The sequence below is a fragment of the Gossypium hirsutum genome, chromosome D12 (assembly GCF_007990345.1).
Source record: "Gossypium hirsutum isolate 1008001.06 chromosome D12, Gossypium_hirsutum_v2.1, whole genome shotgun sequence".
NCBI classification, from domain to species: domain Eukaryota; kingdom Viridiplantae; phylum Streptophyta; class Magnoliopsida; order Malvales; family Malvaceae; genus Gossypium; species Gossypium hirsutum.
Genome location: NC_053448.1, coordinates 33,074,290 through 33,095,955, shown reverse-complemented (window position 1 = coordinate 33,095,955; position 21,666 = coordinate 33,074,290). Strand labels below are relative to the sequence as shown.

At 31.2% G+C, this 21,666-nt stretch overlaps 1 non-coding gene across 1 annotated transcript; it reads left to right on the top strand.

The window, feature by feature from the left end:
* Positions 1-1,819: 1,819 nt before the first annotated feature.
* Positions 1,820-1,926, top strand: LOC121224742 (small nucleolar RNA R71). The gene has a single exon (XR_005922487.1). It is a non-coding gene; the product is annotated as a small nucleolar RNA R71 (small nucleolar RNA).
* The last annotated feature ends 19,740 nt before the right edge of the window (positions 1,927-21,666 follow it).

Sequence of the window (21,666 nt, the reverse complement as noted above, 5' to 3'; positions counted from 1 at the left end):
GCTCTAAAGGGACAATTCGTGCATTCATTTTGTCTAGTAGTAATTTTTCCCCAACCTTAAATTGGTTAATTCAATTTACATGCTCATCATGGTGTCGCTTTGGCTCTTCATTGTGCTTATTTCGTTTCTCCTTGACATGTGTCTGCCATTCATCTAGTTCATCGATTTAAACCATTCGCTCTTTATACTGTTCCTATCGCAGTGACTGAAACATGGCTCTATTGCATTCTTTCAAGGGGTTTCCTGCAAAGAAGGTTTAGCCGCCTGGTCACTAACATTAAAGGAATATTTAAAATTATCTCGATCACTAGATGTTCCCATAGAATAACAGGCTTGGAGAGTAATTGTTTTGTCACCTACACGAAGTACTAATCACCCATACCAACATCTATTATAATCTTGGCAGTAGCTAAAAAGGGTTGTCCTAAAATTAAAGGTACCTCACTACCCTCATCCATGTCCAGCACAACAAAGTCAACTGGAAATATGAATTTATCGATATTTACAAGCACATCCTCAATAACACCCCTAGGATATCTAACGGTTCTATCTGCTAATTGAATAATCATCCTAATTTGTTTGGGTTTCCCAAGACATAGTTGTTTAAACATTTTATATGACATGACATTAATACTAGCCCCTAAATCAGCCAAAGCATTATCAATATTTAAACTTCCAATTAAATAAGAAATAGTAAAACTCCCTAGATCTTTCAGTTTTTTAGGTAGTTTATTTTGTAAGATGGTCGAGCAAACTGCATTGAGTTCCATAGTCGATGAATCATCTAACTTTTGTTTGTTTGCCAATAGCTCCTTTAAAAATTTGACATAATTGGGCATCTGTGAAAGAGCTTCAACAAACGGTAATTTAATATGTAATTTTTTAAGAGTTTAAGAAATTTACCAAATTGTTCTTTCATGTGATCCCTCTTCGTCATGTTAGGATATGACACTCAAGGTTTATATTATTTGTAATCGGCTTTTACTCTTTCTGGCTTACCTCAACCTTGGCGTTATTCACCACAATTTCTTACCTCGATTTTTGTTCAGATTCAACTAACCCTTCTTCATTATGAATAGTAATTGAATGAAGATGCTCCCTTGGGTTAGTTTTGGTATTGCTAGGCAAACTACCTTTGTGGTCTTTCTGAGATTAGTTTACCAAGCTAACCTATTTGGTTCTCAAGCCCTTGAATTGATGCTTGTTGATTTGTTAGTGCTGGCTTAGTGTTTTTAAAATGAGTTTCTAACACTGAGATAAAATTTGTCAACATCTCCTAAAGGTTCAGCTTCTTCTCTTGTTGATAATGTGGTTGTTAGAAGCCTAGACGGGGTTGAGCTCTCTGATTTCCTTGAACACCCCAAGAGAAACTAGGATAGTTCCTCAAACTTGCATTATAGTTGTTACTATAAGGATTATTTTGAGGTCTAAAATTATTACCCATATAATTGATTTGTTCGTTCTCTGTGCTAGGGGTGAAAGGTAAACATTCAGGATTATTCATTCCTCCTCCATTTGCATCGCATTCATCACCAGATGTACCTACATAGAAATATATAAACCATCAACTTTCTTCTTAATAAAATCTACATGGTTTGATAACATGGTGACTGCATCTAAATTAAAGACATCGTCTACTTTTATCAGCTTTGTTCTCATGACTTGCCACTAATAATTATTCAGTGCCATCTCCTCTATAAACTCATAAGCCGCTTCGGGTGTTTTATTGTTCAGAGTTCCACCAGTTGCTGTGTTGATAAACTGTCTAGTTGACGAATTCAAATCATCGTAGAAGGTTTGAACTTGCAACCATAAAGGTAACCCATGGTGAAGGCACATTCTTAATAAATCATTGTATCTCTCCCATGCATCATATAAGGTCTCTAACTCGATCTGCACAAAGGAAGAGATGTCGTTCCTCAACTTGCCTATCATAGTCGGTAGGAAGTACTTTAGTAGAAATTTTTCGCTCATTTAAGCCAATGTAGCGATGGAACCTCATGGTAAGAAGTTGAACCACTGTTTAGCTTTGTCCCTCAATAAGAAAGGAAATAACTGTAAGCGAATAGCGTTGTTAGTGGTGCCATTAATCTTGAAAGTGTCACAGATTTCAAAAAAATTAGCCAAATGAGCATTTGGGTCTTCTTCTTACAAACCGTCGAACTGAACAAACTATTGTACCATTTGAATTGTATTGAGCTTCAGTTCGAAATTGTTTGCAGTAATCGTGGATCGCACAATACTCGATTCATCCCCAGTCAGAGTGGGGTTGGCATAATCATACATGGTACAAGGAACAGGAGCTGCTGCAGGAGGTAGCTGAATATTCTGATTATCATCCATCTCCTCAATAATAATATTATCCTTGTAACACCCCTAACCTGTAACCGTCGCTGAAATAGGGTTACGAGGTATTACCAAACCAAATTCAAATTCGAATAATCATAGATGTACACATGTTCAACCTACTAAACCAACCAAGTCTTAAATCAAAAAGGTAATATCAACTTATTACGAGTCATTTCATATCATGCATCGAACATATTCGTAAACACATAACTCATAATTAAAAATTATGCAGAATATTTCAAACACCACTTTTGGTCATACCTCATTTCGCCTACTCGACTAACAAATCAATTATAAACAACAACGACACAATTATGTATATAAACCTCATATTTAAAATTGACTTATTTTAACATATATACCTATACCAAACCTTATAAATACAAGCATTTATAAACATTAGGTCGAATATACCATGAGCATTTATATAATTTCATAGTATATTCACATATTATTATTCAAATACACAAAACTGTTGATCAAATTGCATATAAATATTTGTTCATCAAATAAATAAAGTTACTATTTATATGGTAAACTTTTCAAGCTTTAGCCAAATATAATTTTATTTTAACCAATGTCAAATTCAACAATATCTAACATTTTCATGCCAAACATACCAACACCGATCCTATATATATAGTAAAAATTATTCTCCCAATGAATCAAAGGTCATTTATAAGACCAATTTCATAAACAATGTTCATTATGCAAATAACCAATTTCAATACCCTATAATCACAGGAAATCAATATACAACTTTCACATAGTAAATGATAATCCAAATTCAATTTCAATTACCGAAAGTAAAGATATTGAATTAGCATATTATTCTCATATATATAATAAATCAAGTCAAATCATTTTTTATTAATCTCAACCATTTACGAAACATAGCCAAATCATCAACCATAATATTCAATCAAAACATGAAACCATTCATAACAAAATAAACAAGCCATTTTTGCATGGCTTATTATATATACACACTTCATTCAAAATATATATTCAAAAGGGTACTATAGCCTATACATGCCATAGATTTTATATTTAACTTTTATAAATACCGATGGACGGACGATAGTGTGATTGACGTCGCTGACGATCCCCGAGCTTGTAACTAGCTTCCAAAATCTATAAAACCGAATGAAACACACATACACCATAAGTTATCATAGCTTAGTTAGTCATAATCAATTAGATAATTCAATAATGTTAATAATTCAATAACAAAACCGAATAATGCAATCATATCCATATATATATACATTTGAGCTTGCAAAATTTAATTATCTAATATGTAACTATGAATCAATTTCAACTTGGCCGAATATACATGTAAATAAAAACGTACCTATTTTTTTTTTACTTTCAAATCATATACCCACTCTTTACCAAATGTACTCATTCATATATAGATGCATATAATTCACAATTACAATATCACATATACTTACCATTTGGCCGAATATAGACCTTCATATACTCATATACTTTCATTTACCTCATATAAATTTTCTTATCACAATTGAAATAACCAACTTACCTTGATATCATGTATTATTCAACCATTTCATACTTGACCTATCATGTACTAAATAATTGGTCGAGGCCATAAAAAGTTGCACAATTAGTGCGCTTTCTCATCTAACCAAATTACTCTCGGTATCGCACACTTAGTGCCTATTATTCAACATCATCATTTTAATTTCGCACACTTAGTGTCCATTATTCAACATCATCATTTTAGTTTCGTACACTTAGTGCCGTTCATATAGCTGTAGCTATCCCATCCTCGCACACTTAGTGCTAAATATTGATAAATGACATTCACGTCTATTTCTACTTTCCGACTAAAACATATTCAGCTATATATATATATACATTTGCATGCTTTCATTTCGGCATATATAACTAATATTTATTCAGAAATTATAACATCTATTTGATTATAAACTTACCTCGGATAGCGATAAACCGGAACGAAACGATTATTCGACGACTTTATTTTTCCCTAATCCAAGTCTGATTTCTTTAATTCTTGATCTAAACACACTCAAAATTAACTCATTCAAACAGAATTTCATTCAATTTCATCCAAAAACACATAAATGGGTAATTTACCATTTTTCCATGATATTTAACATTTTTACAATTCAGTCCAAATTGCACAAAACACAATATATTCCAAATTAATCACAATGTAGTTTGGCCGAATATTCCCTAGTCTTATATAGGTCCTTTCATGTCGTTTATTTAACATTTTAGTCCCTCAATTTAATATTTCTTACAATTTAACTCAAAATAATCAAATTCATCAAAAATTCAAAAACAAATATTATAATCTATCACATATCTTTTATTTTATACTATCAACCAACAAAAATCACAAACTATCCTCAATGGCACATCACAAAATTATCATAAATTCCAAAAATTAAAGCATGGGTTTTGAAGAACACGAAGCAACGATCTCAAAAACGTAAAAATTATCAAAAACCAATCAAAAACTAACCTTAATTTAAGCTCCAACAATGGCCGAATGTTTCAAGCTTTCAAACCCTCTTTTTCTTTTCAACATTGTGAACAAGATGAACATAATTTCTCTTTTTTTTAATTTATTTATTATAACATATATATTATTATTCAATTACTAAATTAACCTTTACTAATTAAAATATAAAACATATACACTAAGGTCATTTTAGTCCATTGCCACCCACTATCTTATAAATGGCTAAATTACAAAATAAAGACTCCATATTAAAAGAACAACTACTATTCAGCCCTTTTGGATTTAACCCCTAAATTTTTATTTTACGCAATTAAACCATTTTTATTGAATCGGCACTCAAACAACAAAATTACAACACGAAAAATTCATGGATATAAATTCACACATAATAAACGCACAAAATAATATTAAAATATTTTTTTGACTCAGATTTTTAGTCCCGAAACCACTATGTCCAATTAGGGTCTAAATCGGGCTGTTACAATCCTATTGTTTGTCTACTAAATTCTCTTGACTCTGCCCTGCTTCTCTACAGTTTCTGTGAGCAATACACTTTCAATTTCGATATTTAATAGTAAAGGTCCCGACAGGTTTCTTCTAGTCATAAGCTAAAGGAATCTACCAGAAGCAAATAAAAGAAAAACTAGAATGTCAAAATTAAACTAAAAACAAAAACAAAATAAAAAATTACTAAATTAATAAAAATAAAGTGTTCCTAATATTTTAGTCCCTGGTAACGACGCTAAAAACTTGATGTGTCTCACAAAACTAACTATAAATATGACAAAGGTAAGTGCACCTATTGAACAACAGTATAGCTACAATGAGTAAAGATATCGTATCCACGAGGACTAAAAGTATTAGTAATTATCGTTTTGTTACTATTTAGCTGACAATTTAAAGTGATGAGTTTTAATTTAAAATCACTAAACTAATTTAACTAAGAACGCAACAAAGAACGAATCAGGAAAATAATCGAAAGATAACCAATGAGAGAAACAATACCCAGGGAAGAATCCACCTAGACTTCATTTATTATTATGACTCTGACTTAAATGATTTATTCACTTGGCGTCTTGATCCGTAAAAATCCCTAAATTATGTTAATATCTCTTTCAAGAGTAAAAACAATTGACTCTAGGTTGATTAATTGAAATATCTTTCTAATTAAAACCTCTATTGTCACATTAACTCGACCTATGGATTCCCCTATTAGATTTGATTCTAATCTGATAGATTTATGTCGTCCTATTTCTAGGATTGCATGCAACTCCACTCAATTATATTAGATCTACTCTTAAACAGGGACTTTTCCTCCATTGAATCAAGTACATTAAACATGAATTAATATCCCATAAATATTAAAACTAGAAATAAGTAAACATAATTGAGAAAAAGAATAAAGTATTTATAATGTAAAATAGAAATTAAATAATAGAATTTGTCATAATCCTGAATGAAAACATCTTAAAGTTAGAATAACCACAAGACATAAAGAAACCCATAAAAAATTCAAAAGAAATTAAAAGGAGATCTTCAATCTTGATGGAGATCCACTTCTAAGTTGGCTCTGATAGTGTTCTTCGAGTGTTTTCTTCGATCCTCTCTGATGGCTCACTTATGTCTTCTTCTAATTAGTATTTATAGACTTTAGAATGCTTAGAAAGCCTAGAAATTGTGTTTTTTTGCTTATCTGGGAAGCACGGTGCGAAATTAACACAGGCTGGCACATGGGCGTGTGTCCAACCCGTATAGAAATGCCCAGGCTGTGTGGCTCCTGAAAACAGATCTATTTGTCTGATTTTAGCTCATTTTTCGCTCATTTCACTCCCAAATGCTCTCCTAAGTAAAGAAACATGAATTTAAAGGATTAGAAGCATCAAAATCACTAATTTGCATAATTAATCATCCAAAAACTCATTAAGAATGAGATTAAAATATGTTACTTTTATAGCTTATCAGTGCAAAAATCATTTGAGGACAATAATACAATGTATATTAATTTAATTCATCAATAATTTTATTAATCAATTTATTCGAAAAAATTACAAGTGTATATTGACGAAAATACTAGACTTAGGGCATCAGATCCAACAGTCTCCCACTTGCCCTGGTGAAGTAGGTGAGTCATGTTTCACATTATTGTACCCTTCTATATATTTCCTAATGAGCTCTCCAGCTATAAGAGTCTTGGATAAACAAATCCTCGAGGTTTGTCCTCATATGCAATCTTTGACTACGTCTACCATTCTATCAAACACTATTGTGTCCCTTTTGTGGTTAGTTTGGGTTTAGCTATATCTATACTATTATAGTTTCATAGCTTTTCCATACCTCATATTTGCCCCTCCATAGTGATGTTAGCAATGAAACCCTGCTTGACACTTGTTCACACTATAGAACTACCATTAGGACAAAAACATAGACAAATATCAATTTCCTCGAATCCTGACACATTTGGGAAGTCAGAATCAATATATCTGTTAGGAGTGAGATCTCATCTAGAATACACAAGTATATAATCCTTCTCAGTAAGTACTTGAGTATATGTTTAATTGCTTGCCAGTGCCTTGGTCTTGGATTTGTCTGATATTGACTTACCAACGCCACTGCAAAACAAATATTTAGGCGTATGCATAGCATATCATACATAAGACTTCCTATTGTTGAGACATAAAGAACCTTTCTCATGTTCTCTCTTCTCCGTTTATCTCAGGATAGTCTTCTAATGAGAGATGAAATCCCAATATGGAGGGTTGATTTCCTTTCTTTGAACCAGTCATTGCATAACACTCTAATATCTTGTCTATGTATGAAGCCTAAGACAGTGCTATCACTTTATTCTTTTGATGTTTTAGGATTTGAATATCTAGAAAAAAATTAGCTTCTCCCAAGTTCATGCTAAATTGTTCGGTTAACCACAATTTAACCGATGATAATGTCCCTACATCATTTCCAATGAGTAGAATGTCATTGACATATAAAACGAGAAAGACCATATTTTTATCCCCTAAATGTTTGTAACCACAAGGTTCATCTACGTTTTGCTCAAATTCAAAAGTCCTAATCACTTGATCAAATCTTCGAGTCCATGAGCGAGATGCTTACTTTAGCCCATATATGGATCTAAGTAGTTTGCTAACTTTATGCTCATTTCCTTTAGCTATATATTCGGGGGGTTGCATCATGTAGATGCTCTTTTCAAGATAGTCATTCAAAAATGTTGTCTTAACATCCATTTGCCAGATCTCATTATTGAGAGCCACCACAATGGATAGTAATATGCGGATTAACTTGAGCATGGCAACCAGAGAGAAGGTTTCTTTGTAAACGATACCTTCTTTTTTAGTATAACATTTTCCTACAAGTCTGGCCTTATAAGTTTCCACTTTTCCATCCGCATTTCTTTCCTCTTGTAGATCCACTTACACCATATGGGTTTTGTCCCTTCTGGTAAGTCTAGAAGTTCCCAAACTGAGTTGGAACACATAAAGCCCATCTCAGCTTTCATAGCTATTTCCCAGAGCTTGGAATCAGCACTCTGCATCAGTTCGTCATGTGTAACTGGGTCATCATCTTCTTGTTCGACAAACTTAGTGTTAAGAACACTTCCGTCAGAATAGAAGAACTCAGGCGTACGAGAGACCCTTCCACTACGAAAAAGCTCCCTATGTTGCTGATTGTTTACAGGTCTACTATTAGGATTTGATTTTGGAACTATTTCTATAGGGTTTTGTATATTTCCGGAAAGCTCTTCGAGTACCTCTTAACTCTGAGGTTATAAAATAGAAATTGAATGTGAAAATGGTTGTGTATTGATAATTCATTATGTTTGTTTTAATCGGTAGCTAATGTCGACCTAGATAACTCGTCAAAGAAAAGAAAATACAAAATTGTCGATGAATAGCTCAGAGTTTACGGTTTGTGTTTCTATTATCCGAACTATCTTGTAATTGTTTCATATTAAATTGTTTGTACGTGGTAAGAATGCAAGGTGAGATCCTTTGTTAAAATGAAATGTATTGGATTGATTTGAATTGAATTGTTTGATGATTATGAGGACTAAATTGAATATATGTGGAAAATGTAAATGTTTATACAAATATGAAATTGAGTATTATTGAGATGATTTATTTCTGCCATATCTTGGATAAATGTATTCATGATGATTATTCATGTGAATAGAGGTGTTGGTTGATAATAAATTGAGTAATGAATACCCTATTAACTATTTGGGCAGAGTCGAATATAGTTGGCATGCCATAGGATTGGAAAATTTCAGGGTTACTTCGACTATGAGTCGATAAGGAACTGCGTGCCAATTTGCTTCGGTTATACTAATGAGACATTGGTTGTCAAACTTATTGATAAGTGTTGGGCGTAACTATTTGCTTCAGATTTATCCGATGAGGCACTGGGTGCGAAACTAGTGTGTTGGTTGGATTCGTGTAACTATTCGACTCTAAGTCATGTTATAGGGAAATAAATGGTGAAAATGAAATATTCACAATTGAATTGATGGTGATAAACAAGTCCATGAAAATGAAAAAAAATCTATTGAGATGCAATTTTTTTTAAATGATAAATGGATAAGATTGTTCATTGATAGATAATGTGAAATGTGAAATGAGTTGGAATATTGATAGATTATGTTTATTGAACTCATGAATTGGAAATTGAGATGGAATGTGCCAAATCTGAATTGAGTTAACAAATGTCATATGAAATGGAGTTAACATGTCTTATTGTTAGTTGTGAACAAAGAATGTATGATTTGGTATATATTACATGTTAATTGCATATCATAATTCATTTTTAACTTATACATATAAATTGACTTATGTTATGCTTTAATGTTCGGATTATAGAAATACCACTGAGTTATACACAAGGTGCGATTTTTTCTTCCGTGCACAGGCTAGGTACTTTTTGATTTGACCATCAACTTCAGCATCTAGCAACAATCCCAAACTTGAAGCATTGGTGATGCTCAAGTTATTAATGGCATGTACCTAGAGATTCTTATGTTTGTACAAATGTTATATTTTGGATGAGATTGGTATTTTGAATAACATTAATATGTATATGTATAAATTTGTGATGGCAATGATCATGATGATGATATTTTGTTAAGTAGTTAGCTTGTATGTTATTTGTTTATAAAGTAATTAGGTGATATGTCATGGAGTAGATATGGAAAGGTGATAACTATACTTATATCATGTTTGAAAATATTTGGTAGATTTAGTGCATAAAATATAAGGTTGATTTGGAGCCAATTGTGAGATTGTTTCAATGGTTAAATGGATGCATGTTTGGTTGGTTGCTTTAAGGTGTCATTGAAGGAATATTGGTATGGTTTGAATGTGATATTTTGGTTAAATTATGAATTGTTGATTGAGGTGACAATTATGGCATATTGGATTGGCACTTAGGATGATTGTCTTAAGTGATGTTTTTGGTATGGTTTTGATGTTTTTGAATTGGTTGAGATATGATGTGATGTTGGTTTGTGGCATAAGTGAACTAGGGATAGAAAACTTGTATTGAAAGGTTTCTTCAAGTACAGATGGCTATGTGACGTACACGGGCATATGGCATGACCGTGTGGTCTGTTGGTTATGGATTATATTTGGTGCACACGACCCTAGTCTGTTACATAGCCCAACAACACAGTTGAGTGACATCTTTTGAATATTTTCACTTTTGACCCACATGGCTTCAGTGAGTTAAACGGTTTGTTCGCATGACCGTGTGACTCCAGCCATACATGGCATCAGGCTATTACACAGCTTGCCCACATAGCCATGTGTCCCATCCCCACATTGCCTCAGCCTTCCACATGGTTAAGGACACGACCGTGTGACCCCTGTTTGTAGAATTTTCCTATCTTTTTGTCTTTGTTTCAAATGGATCCCTATTTGATACCCGGTTGATTTGAAGCTTTTGTAAGCTCAATATTGACCCAAATTTGGTTGTAATTCTTGTTATTACTTAATTATATTTGATGTATTGATATTTAATTGGTATTTTGAATAATAAATTGCATGTAAATGATTTGTGCTTGTTTGTAGCATTTTATTACTCGGGTTCTACGACCGGACCAGGTAAGGGGTGTTACAAGTTTGATTATCATTCACCAATTTGTTTTACTCTTTAGTCCTTTCCTCCCTTAGGGTATTAACAAATTTGGTCCTTTAAATTTTTCATATTTATACTTTAACCTCATAAAATTTTAAATACTTACACTAAGATCATAACACTTTTCATATTTTTACAATTTAGTCCCTACCTTAAATTAATACGTCATGTCATACTTCTTGATTCAACTTCCTTTAATGTCCTACAATCTTCTCTTTCTTTGATCTTATACCTTATTTCACTAAGAATCTAGCATATACAGTTTGGGACCAAGGGGTTTTGAGGATGTTACATTTCTCTCCCCCTCATAAAAATTTCGTCCTCGAAATTCCCTCATCTCAATAACCAACTTTTACTTTTCTTCAAATGGCCGCTTTCATTTTTGCATATCACTTATTTTGAATTATTCATTAGTCACTTACATTATTTCTTCCTTTTATTCAAATAAGCTTTAATAAAGTGCAAGGAACTCGGGAGGATACATAAAATTAAGTTGGAACATACAAATGCAATGTTCGGGATATTGTAGTGCAAATGCCACAAGTAATAATTCTTCAATTATACTAGTAAACTAGATATTTGTGTGTATATATATATGAAATAATTTAGATATAATAGAAACACGAGAATGTTATTTATCAGAAGCACATGTGTGCTAAATATCATAGGTACTGATGTGTGTATATTAGGACTGCATAACAACAATTATCAAGGGTGCATAAGCACAAGATAATCACGGACACCAGAGGTTAAATAACTGGGGCACCAGAGTGTAAAATATCAGGAGCATCGAAGTGCATAATGTCAGAAGCATTATATGCTAGCTTATTATAATAAAATCAAGATTTAAGGTTACTTTTCTCAATTAATTACTCTTTGGTTAAATACTAATCTACATAGGCTCTCCATTAACACTAAATTCACTATATTTATTCACGAATATAACATTTCACAATTTTCATGTTGTCACTACACTTTTACATTTCTTTTAAACAAGTCCATTATTTCGGGAATATATGTGAAATTAATCATCAATATTTACTAAATTTCAATCATTACATTCTTAGTTCATGACATACTATTGTTTTCATTCTTTCTAGTATTAATTCGCCATTTACTTAATTTAACTCACTTTTACTTCACTTACAATTTAATCCAATTTTCACAATGAGGAAGTATTCAATTATTAAGATCATCAGCACTATTTAATTATATTATCACTCATCAAGATTTCACTCTTAAAATAAGGATTAAAATAAATAAAAAAACAATAGAAACAAAAATAAAGCATTAAAAAATTTATCAAATTGTACATGTTTACCCCATTGATGAAAGTTTTATTTTTTTTTCAATATTGAAATTTTAAATTTTGAAGCATCAAAATAAATTAAATAAATTATTGAAAAAAATTATCCTTTTTTAGTGTCAATCGATTTGTTACTATAATATTGAAATTAATTATTTTAATTTCCTTCAAGGATTTTAAATTTTATTTTATATTTTTAAATTAAAATCAACTCAAATAACTCATCTTTAATAATTATCTACGAAACACAAATTTCTTTGGATTATATGATCTTGAATCTTCCATGCTAAGTTAAAAGAAAAGAAAATATTGCAATTAATTAAATTAATTAATTTAATCTTCCAAGCCAAAGAAAACTCATAATTTTTTCATAATCTCTTTACCTAAATGAAGAACAAAAAATAATTTAATTAATTGAAAAGATTTTTTTCCTTTGTTTTTAGCATAGCATGAAAGGTTCGAGATTATTTAATAAAAGAGAATTTAAAATTTTGTAGGCAATCACTAAATATGAATTATTTGAGTTGATTTCGTTAAGGATAATTTGAAAATATAAAATAAAATTTTAAAATTTAGAATGAGATTAAATTAATTAATTTCAATATTGTAGTAACGAATCGGTTTATATTATTAAGGGATAAAAAATTTTCAACAATTTATTTAATTTATTTTAATGTTTTGAAATTTAAAAATTCAATATTAAAATAATAAATTCAAAAGTTTTTTTGGCAACGGGATAAATAAGTACAATTTGACAATTTTTTGTATTATTTTAGTTTATATCATTTTTTCACTTTAATCCTAGATTTTTTTACCCCAATCAATTTTTTAAAAAAGATATAATTTTTTCACTAAAACGAAAGGGACCTAGAAGTTGGATAACCAAAAAGAAAATGTAAATATGATGTGGCGCATAGAGTTAACTTCCATTAGAGATTTACACTATGTTTGGTATGCCAATACACCCCTAATCGGTGGCCCCACCCAATCCCCCCTCATTCCTATGTTTGGTTCATGGTATTGCTAATACCATTGTAATCGGTTACTGATTTAATCGGTGGATTTCACCAATTTGTAATCCGTCCATTTTGCCCAGATTAGGCGCCGCATAGGTTTACCATCCCTGTTATACCCTCCCATCTGCTTCCCCTTTGTTTCTCTTCTGTTCCTTCTAGCCTCTGCCGATTTGCTCCCTCCGTTTCTTTTCTTTTCTTTTCTGCCCTATGTTTATTTTCTTTTCTTTTCTACCGATTTGCTCCCTTTGTTTCTTCTCATTTTCTTTTCTGCCGATTTCCGAGTTAGTGCAACTGAAAGGTAGGTTTCTAACTCTCTGTCAACCTTGTTACTGTCTTTTGTTTTTTCTACATGTAAGCAGATTCGAAACATGTTAAATCTGCTGTCTATAAACTTTAGCCTTTATTCTTAACTGCTTTGAGTGGATTAAACATGTTTTGTTTGGTTTAAGATTGATTTGTATCGATTTGTTCTGTAATTATCGATCTTTGATATTCATTCATGGATGATTTAATAAATTGCATGTGGTTGTTAACATTTCATGTTAGAATTGTGGTAATTTTTTCTGTAATCTGCTGTTTAAAAGCTTCAGCCTTTGTTCTTGACTACTTTAACTTTGATATAACGTATTTTATTTTGGTTTAAGTTTTCCTTATATCAATTTATTGGGTAATTTTCAAGTTTTGATAGCGATTTGTTGGTAATTTTTAAGCTCTGATATTCGTTCAAGACTGATTTAGTAAAATCCATGCGTTTGATTTGGTAATGTTTTCCATAGTCTGCTGTTTAAAAGCTTCAGCCTTCATTCTTGACTTGCTTTAACCTGATAAAACTTGTTTGATTTTGGTTTAAGATTGGCTTGTATTGATTCATGGGGTAGTTTTTGAGCTTCGATATTTCATTCACGAGTGATATTGTAAATTCCATATGAATAAGAGAGTTGCGATTGGAAGTTCTTTTAAATGTTTTCCACCTTCTGCAGTTTGAAAGCTTCTGTTTTTATTTTCATTCTGTTAATCTGATCAACATGTTTGATTTTATTCTATGGTCAATTGATATTGGTTCCTTATATGGCCCTTGTTTTATGATTATTAACATATAACTGTCGATATACATAGAGTTCGATCTTTTTTATCTTGATTGTTAGCTTGTTTAACACATGTAATCGGTTTCCCCTTTTCTCATTACAGGTTCTTCTTCATTGCACTGCCCCCGATTTGCTCATTTATAGGTTAGTTTTCCATAGTTATTTTGTTTGTATTGCATGTCCGATTGAAATGTAGTTTTCCCCGATTGCATGTATACTCTTCTGCATAGGACAGCATTCCGTTCCGGAGAAACCATTTTCGGATTAGGCTTAGCAATTGATGACTGTTGTTTGTTGATAAGGTGCCTTGGCTTAAGAATTGATGACTGTTGTCTGTTGTTTGTTGATGTGTTTTCTGTTTTTGGTTAGGCTTAAGAAATGCATACAGTTGTTTGTTGATAGTATTGCTTGCTTTAATATGGATGGATGGGGCTATTGAATTGTAGTGTTATTATGCATATTGTTGATACTGTTGTCTGTTGTCTGTTGTCTGTTGTTTGTTGATGTGTTTTGTGTTGTTGGTTAGGCTTAAGAAATGCAAACTGTTGTAAGAATGATAGAAATTTGTAAGAATGATAGAAGGATTATTCTCAGGCACACCTCAAATACATCTTACACCAATTAAATGTCTCATATCAGTTATATAAGTAATGTCGCACTTTACCAGTCCATACCTCAACAAACAATTAACTTTGGAGTGTAACCAGATTTTCTTACACATCATATCATACCTATCAAAAAGAATTCCAGGTTGGTGATAAACATATTTATTTTCTTTGGAAATCTCATATTCCCTTCTTTTATGATGTAGGTAAACCACAAATTTGAATTTAGAGAATCAATTAATTGCTGCTTGCAAATAAAAGTACCATTTTAAATGGAAAATAGATTCATGAAGTATGCGGTTCATGGAAACAATATGACACAGAAAGTAGTTTAGGACAAGTATCTAGCGAGTGAATAAGGAATATGAGAGATCTTGCAGATTATCCTCTATCTGCCTTCTTGCTTTGGTGAGTGCAATGGAGTCTCCGTTCTGATCTTACCTAAACCTGATAAACCAGAATAAATTTGGGTAATACCATGTTATTAGGATGTTGAAATTTGAAAACCAAGATCACTGCATCAGTATCTTGATAACATAGAAAACAAGTAATTAATCAAAGTTGAGATACCTTCATTAGTGATGCACTAGCAGGTTAATTAGAGCCTAAATGGGTAAGGTAACTGTAATTCCTTCTATAATACTGAGAAATGCATGCATTATCTGTTAATGTATTTTTTTATTTATGAAATTTACCTTTTTTGATCTTTTTACTGAAAAGTATGAAGGGAGCAGGTTTGTTAATCATCTTTAAAACTGACTTGACTACTTCAACTTTGAATGCTTTGAAATGTTTGCTCACTGATAAATGAATGGAGACAGACTAATAAGAAAAGGAGAATCATGGTTTTAGCATAAGAACCCATGTTGGATGTTGCCAATGGTGCTGTTAATTTGGAGGTGAAAAAAATGTAGATTTATATTGGTGGCGAAATGTTTAACATGTATGAGCAAAAACTTTTAAAATATTGATATTTAAAAAATCCCGATTAATATAATCTAAAAACCTACTCAAAATCTTTGTAGAATGATTATGAAAATGCGACATCCATTAGCAAAGATACTGATATGTATGTGTAGCGTATGTTTGGATATATGTGTGAAGATAATGATACTTCAATATCTTTCAAGTATTCCATTTTTTCTAAAATAATTAAACATACACGTGGTCAGTTACATAGATAATTTAATTGGATTTTTCTATATCAATGTAGGCAAGAAACTGGATCGATGAAGTCAGAAACTTTACGAAAAACAAGTGAAGCTGATAGTATTAAAAAATGCATAGTTTTTGTTGTTTTAATTCATTTCTATTTATAAAATATAAAGGTTAATAATTGAAGCATGAGAACATATGTCCTATGCAGTACTGTCTATGAAACTTCATGTGGTTCCTTTTCTTTTATAATTTTAAAAAGAGATTCGAATCCAGAATTTTTAATCAACTATTTGAATAAATGTCTAGTTTTCACTGAATTAAAAGATGATGAGCAAACAAAATCCTAATAATGCAAAACTATATTTGAAGTTTCCACAAATAAGGAGAATGTGCATTAGATAATCGACAAGGATCTGATTTTGTAACATTCTTTTATACATTTGTTATTTGCTTAATCCATTGGATTATTAGAGCAAAACAAGCTGGCAAACAAGAAATTAAACCCCACCCACATTACATTCATGATTATATGCACTTAAAACACTCCCTTTCCCTATAACATTTAAATTTATATTATAGCCAAATCTTATTTGAGTGGGATTTAGTATCTGTGATTCAATCATGCAGATGGGACCATAAAGGTAGCCATCGGCATTTCCATGAAACTTCCTTCCTTGTCCAAAACATGAAGCATTTTGTGGGTAATATAAGGTTGTCCACAAATCCATCCATGATAACTACACATGAGAGAACTAGAGACCTATACGCAAAATTACATACGGTAGATCTTGAATATTATTATTGTTTTAATTCAAACTTTATTTACTATTTGAAAACATTTTATTTATATAATATTTTTAATTATAAAAATAATTAATATGTTTGAATAATATTATTTCAGAATAAAAAAAATTATATTTTATAAATTAAGAAATAAATATATAAAATGGTAAAAAATAGTGGTAGCAATGCATTTAACAAAAACATTCATAACATTATATAAAAATATAAAATTTCTAATAATTTTAGGTCAATTATACATATACCAACAATTAATTTTAGGTCAATTATACATGCTTTATAATTTCTTTACTGTTTGGGTGATTGATAAAGAAATGAAATTAAAGTTGCAACGATATCAAAATAGAATAGATACTTTTTTTCTTTGTGTGTTCTAAATTAATATTGTTTATTTTTATTTGATAATGTGTAATTGCAACTTCAATTCTTTGATAGTGTCTTCTAATTTTAATATGTTGCAATAATGGCCCGTTTGCCTTTAATTGCACAACGTGAGAGGCGTAAAAGAATTGGTATTGCGTTGACACTATGGTTGGAAATCTGTAGAATTGCAATTTGGTTCTTATTTAGAATGGGTGCCAGCCTTAGCCTACAGACTTATAGACTAAGGATTAGGTCCTATACCGTAGATTTTTATGCAAAATGGGATTATGTGAAAAGGATTGTATATGCTAGTGATGAGACTTGTATTGAACAAGTTAGGATGAATAGAACTGCCTTTTTTAAACTATGTGAGATGTTAGAATCGATAGGGGGATTGAAGTCGTCAAGAAACATGCTTGTTGATGAGCAAGTAGCAATGTTTTTACATATCATATCCCATCACCTGAAAAATCGAGTTATCAAGCATCACTTTAGAAGGTCCAGGGAAACTGTTAGCAGGGCATTTCATAGTGTTTTAAATGCTGTCATACGCTTACAAGATGTGTTATTTAAAAAGCCGGAGCCAATTACAGCCGATTCTTCTAACACAAGGTGGAAATGGTTTAAGGTATTAGACTGAGTTTTATATATAGCTTGTACAACATTTAGTTGACTTAGATTTAAATTAGTATTCTAACTCAAGGTTTTATATCATGTGATATAGAATTGCTTAGGTGCTCTTGATGGAACCCACATTAAGATTAGGGTGCCAACAGTTGATAAACCTAGATATCGAACGCGAAAAGGTGACATAGCAACAAATATGCTAGGTGTTTGTACACCTGAGATGCAATTTGTTTATGTTCTTCCTGGTTGGGAAGGTTCAGTTGCCGATGGACGGGTGCTTCGAGATGCCATTAGTAGAAGACATGGTCTAAAAGTTCCTCATGGTAAAGTGTATAGTTAGAGGAATTTGAATTATTCATTAAGATCAAACTTTGTGTGCTGAAGTAATCATTTAAAAAAAATATTTTATAGGTTGTTATTATCTAGTTGATGCTGGATACAGAAATTGTGAGGGATTTCTTGCACCATTTAGAGGACAGTGATATCATCTGAACGAGTGGCGTCAGGGTTATCAGCCAAGTTCTCCGCAAGAGTTTTTTAATATGAAACATGCCTCAACACGTAATATTATTAAAAGATGCTTTGGCTTATTAAAACTTAGATGGGGAATACTTAGGAGTCCATCGTTTTATCCTGTAAGGGTGCACAATAGAATTATTATTGCATGTTGTTTGCTCCATAATTTTATTTGAACCCATATGAGTATTGATCCCATTGAAGCGGAGGTGGGAGAAGGATTACCTACTAATGTAGTGGATGACGATGAACTGAATATCCAAATATTCATCCATCGGATGCTTGGGCTACTTGGAGGATGGAACTAGCCAACCAAATGTTCGATGAATGGCAAGCATCTAGAAATTAGTTAGGTTTAGGGACAAATTGAGTTTGAATTGATTTGTTGATGTTATTTTATGTATCTAGTTTATGAAACTTTGATGGTGTTTGATTAAAATTCTGTATTATACTAAACTTTGTTGAATTATAATTTAATTATCTTTTCATTCAGCATGTGTTATAAATTTAAATTTAGTATTGAACTAACGATATAATATTATAAACTGTTCACCTTTTGATTGATGATATTAAAAATAGTAAATAATGTTAATTTGTTTTTTTTCTTAAGATAAATATGTCAGGTGTTCCACAATCACATGCTTCTTCTCAAGCTTCTCGAGGAAGCAAAAGAAAATGGGTTCCAGAAGAAGATGCAGCCTTAGTTTCTTGCATGGTGGATTTGCACAATGTAGGAACATTTAATGCTGATACCGGGTTCAAGGCCGGTTATTTGAACGAGCTAGAGAAAATGCTAGAAAAGGCTTTACCAAGAGCAATGTTGAAGGCGAAACCAAATATTGAATCTCGGATTAGGTGCTCAAAAAGGGAATGGTCAGTCGTCTATGACATGCTTAATGGCCAAAACAATAGCGGTTTTGGTTGCGACGAGCATAGGCAGCTCGTTGTTGCTGAAGATGCAGTTTGGGAATCCTATGTAAAGGTAAAATGTATTTCAAGTATTTATTTGTTTTTTTACAAAACTTATAACTAATATGATTTCCTCATTTTTTTTAGAGTCACAAAGAAGCGTCTCAGTTCAGACATCGTTCTTTCCCTTACTACAACCAGCTTACTGCCATATACGCAAGAGATTGAGCGACTGGGAAAGACGCTCAAACAGCTGTTGATGTTTTTGAAGAAATACATGCTGAGGATGTACGTACTACAGATATGAATGAAGAGAGAAACACATTCTATGACTGCAAAGCTGACGTCTCTTTAGACGACATGGATGTTTCTGGTACGGATCCGCGAGGAGATAGAGACCAAGGGGGTTCCTCATCTTCAAACAAGAGAAAGAAGAAATCTGATGCTCGTGATAATGTGTATTCTTCATTTGATGAGGCTGCCACTTTGTTGGCCGAAAACATCAAGGCCGTTGGCGATCAAATCAGTAGGAGTATTGCCTCCGAGGTGGTAGTTCAGCATAAGTCAGAAGAACATCAAAAGATGGAAGAGAAAGCTTCAAATTTATATTCAGCCTTATGGTCAATTGAAGGTTTAACCGAGGATCAGCGGTATGATGCTTTGAGTAGAATTCCCGATCATCCAACTCAAATGATCGTTTTCTTTAGTTTACCTTCTGTTGCCCGATTGGAATGGATCAGAAGATTTCTTTCTCACCATTAAATATCAATGTTCAAACTTTTTGATGTTGTAAAACTATATAACATATGGATTATGATGTACAATTTCATTTTCATCTAACCTTTTCTTAATATAAGTTAATTATGTTTTTGCAAAATATAATTCTCAAGTTATATATTGATTTTAGTAAATTCATATAAGAACATTTTATTATTAAGAATTTTATGAAATTATATATCACTATTAAATTATATTTAATATTAATTATTTTAAATTGTATAAATTCATATAAGAAAATTTATTATCAAGAATTTTATGAAATTATATATTATTATTAAATTATATGTTATAATTATTATTTTAAATTATACAAATTCATAAAATATAATTTATTAGTTATAATTATTTTAAATTTTATTAAATCATATATTTTAATTAAAATATATTTAATATTAATTATTTCAAATTTTCTTTTATAGTATCATATATTATGATTTGAGTAAATTCATATAAGAATATTAATTATTAAGAATTTTATTAAATTATATATTTTAATTATAATATATTTAATAATAATTATGTTAATTTATATTTTACAGTATCATATATTATGATTTGAGTAAATTCATATAAGAATATTAATTATTAAGAATTATATTAAATTATATATTTTAATTATAATATATTTAATAATAATTATGTTTAAATATGATTAAATTATTTATTATTGATATTAATAATCTTATTAAAATTTAAATAACAATAACAATAATAATTTACCAAAACAAATTTCTGCTAATTATTAAGAATTTTATTAAATTATATATTTTAATTAAAATATATTTAATAATAATTATGTTTAAATATGATTAAATTATTTATTATTGATAATAATAATCTTATTAAAATTTAAATAACAATAACAATAATCATTTACCAAAACAAATTTATGCTAAGGGTATTCTAGTCATTTTAGTTTTTTTCATTATGCTATTACACCTCTATTCCATTCAACCAAACACAAGATTACTATTACGCCTCTATTTCATTACATTCAACCAAACAGTTGATTTGCTATTACACCTCTAATCCAACCCCTCTAATCCAACACACCTCTAATCCAATACAGCGAACCAAACGTGCCCTTAATGCTTGGGTGACAAAAATGAAAGCACCTTAAAAGTTGGGTGGCAAACTTGTAAGGATTTCATTTTGTGTGACCAAAATGAAAACAACCTACATATTAGGTGACCAACTAGATAATTTATCCTAAAAAGAAAATTGGTCGTAGTAACTAGTGTTGGATGGCAGCTAAAAGCCCAAGAAAGGTTTCATTAACTAACAAATCGAAACTATATCCAGCTAACCTTCCAGGATTTTGATGGAGTTCAAATAAAAGGATTTCCTTCCTCAAGTTTGGATCAACTCAACTTAGATTGCCAAGAACTTGCCCCAGGTCCCCCCCTAATTTGGGCTGAACCTGTTAAGCCTAACGGATACTTCAGATCATCCCATATATATGCATATACAATTCAATCTAATGATCCATATATGT